This window comes from Scylla paramamosain, chromosome 4 (genome assembly GCF_035594125.1).
Source record: "Scylla paramamosain isolate STU-SP2022 chromosome 4, ASM3559412v1, whole genome shotgun sequence".
Taxonomy (NCBI): Eukaryota; Metazoa; Arthropoda; class Malacostraca; order Decapoda; family Portunidae; genus Scylla; species Scylla paramamosain.
The window spans coordinates 5,062,501-5,064,974 of NC_087154.1; positions in this window are offsets into that span (position 1 = coordinate 5,062,501).

Genomic DNA, 2,474 nt, shown 5'->3' on the forward strand with positions numbered 1-2,474 from the left:
AACAACAACGTCTATCCCTGCAGTGAGAGAGAGAACGAGTGAGTGAGTGAGTCAAGTGCATGATGTGTTCCGTAATCAGAAACGCTTTGCTCTCTCACCACAGCTACTTTCAAAGGCCACAGAGATGATTACTCGGACTCTCAAGACTGTTTATCCTCTTAATACAGTAGGAATTTCGTTAATCTATCACTAGAACCATAATAACCCCCATAAATATCGGGGTAATTTCAAATAAAGCCTTTTTGAATGTAGTGGAGATGCGGCGCAGAAATGTTTCTCAAGTGTTTCTTTTGTTAATAAAGAAACAATCACGTTCATCTATCAATAGAACCATAACAACACCCTTAAAAATCAGTTTAATTTCAAGTAGAGCCTTTTGAATGTAGTGGAGGTGCGGCGCTGAAGTGCTGCTGAATATGGCGGTTTAGTATCCCACGCTGGTGCAAGAGTGAACGCTACGGTGGGAAAGTTATAATATTTTACGTATTCCTTTGTTCTGCGTAGACTTGCTTTTGTTCCCTGAAAGCAACAACAACGACAACAACAACTGGTATTCCCGCGTAAGACAGCAACTTTCCCAACCTTGAAGTATAAAATCAAAACAATGGGGAAAATTACGCTTGAATGATGTAAATAGAGAAAAAAAAAAAAAAACGAAACGATTAACGCAACTACTAAAAATAAAGACACAAAGTAGTACAGGAAGGAAGTGCTTATGTGTTTGTTTGTTAAGCCAGTTTTTTCTTTTCCTTTTTCCTTTTTTTTTTGTTTTGTAATGAATGTTACGCACTTTCCGAGCTTTGTTTGCTGGATTTTTGTATTTTATTGACGTTAAAAGTATGTTAGTGTGTGTGTGTGTGTGTGTGTGTGTGTGTGTGTGTGTGTGTGTGTGTGTGTAAAAGAGAAAGGAAAAGTAGGAAACAAAAAACGGACAAAAATTATAGCTGACTGGAGGAAGGAAGTGAGGAGGAGGGGAAGAGAAGGTGAGGGAATGAAGTGAGGAGCAAAGCAAGGGTAGGAGAGGGGCGGGGTGGGGGGACAGACGCTTTCCTGAACCCTCCCACCACCACCACCACCACCACCTTCCTTGGTATCAGGCTTATCTGAGTTACACACACACACACACACACACACACACGGACGAAAGACACGAATCCCTCAGTGTATATCAGAGGTGGGAGGTGATAGTGGTGAGGGTTATAGTGGTGTTGATTGAGGCAGTGATGTGATGTGGTAACGTGTGCGGTGGCGGTAACAGCAGTGTGGTGGTATATAGCGTGGTGGTGCGTGGTGGTGAAGTGGTTTGGCTGGTGAGGGATGTGAATGTGGTGAAAGAGAGTGGTGAAGGTCATGATCAGTGGAGTGAATGAATGACCGGTTGACTGACTGGTGAGGAATGTAGTGAATGTGGTGATAGTGTGGTGGTGAAGGTAATGAATGAATGGTTGGTGGGGTGACAGACTGACTGACTGACTGGTTGAATGACTGATGCGTTAGTCTGCCGTGTGTGTGTGTGTGTGTTTGTGTGTGTGTGTGTGTGTGTGTGTGCGACGAGGCGAAGTGAAGGAAGGAAAGACAGGTCGCTTGGAGGAGTTAATGTATAGCAGGTCATTGTTACTTTCTACAACGCGGAATGTAAGTCAGTTCAAGCAAGAATCGTATGAAAAAAAAAAAAGTGTTATAGTTAATTCATCCATTACTTGAGTCGGCGTTTGGGATTATCAGAGAAGGAAAAAAAGAGGTATTTGTCTCTTCCTGACCTATCTTATTCTTTTACTTCAGAAACGCGAGAAGAGTCCCTTAATTAAATCTGTCAATGCCATGGTATTATTTCGCAGCAGTCATAGGAAGAGAGAAATATAGTTATTCCTTGACCTGTTCTGTCTTGATTCCTTCACTTCAGAATCACGAGGAATACTTGATCACTTTAGCTGCTTTGGGTTCTCCTTACCACTTTTCCTGCTATTTGGTGTGTTTTTCCAAATTACTAACACCTCTGATACATTTCTTCTTGCGTTACAGTCACCTTCAAATACTATACTAGCTAGAAATTTCTGGATCTATTTTTTTTATTCTTTTTTTCTTTCTTGTCGATGCTTGTAAAAATTTAATTGCTCTTAGTGGTGTGAATTGTTGCATATTGCAGCGAAAGGGTTAACTAAATCTGTCATAGTCATACTGTCATTACTATGCAGTCACAAATCAACTGTAAGGTGAAACTCTTTGTCTTTATATTCAGGTGATGCATCATTCTCTTGAAACTGCGTATTGTGAAATAGTCCTGCGGTAAGGGTAACGAGCACGGATTTTGATGTGAATAATGAAATGTATAATCATATTTCACTTAATGATTATTATAAAAGAATGAGGTGAAACGAGCTTTCTTGTCCTGCGCACGTGGTGGTGATTGTGTGTGTGTGTGTGTGTGGGTCAGGACTCACAGGGCTCAGGGGACGGTGGATTTCCGTACCTTT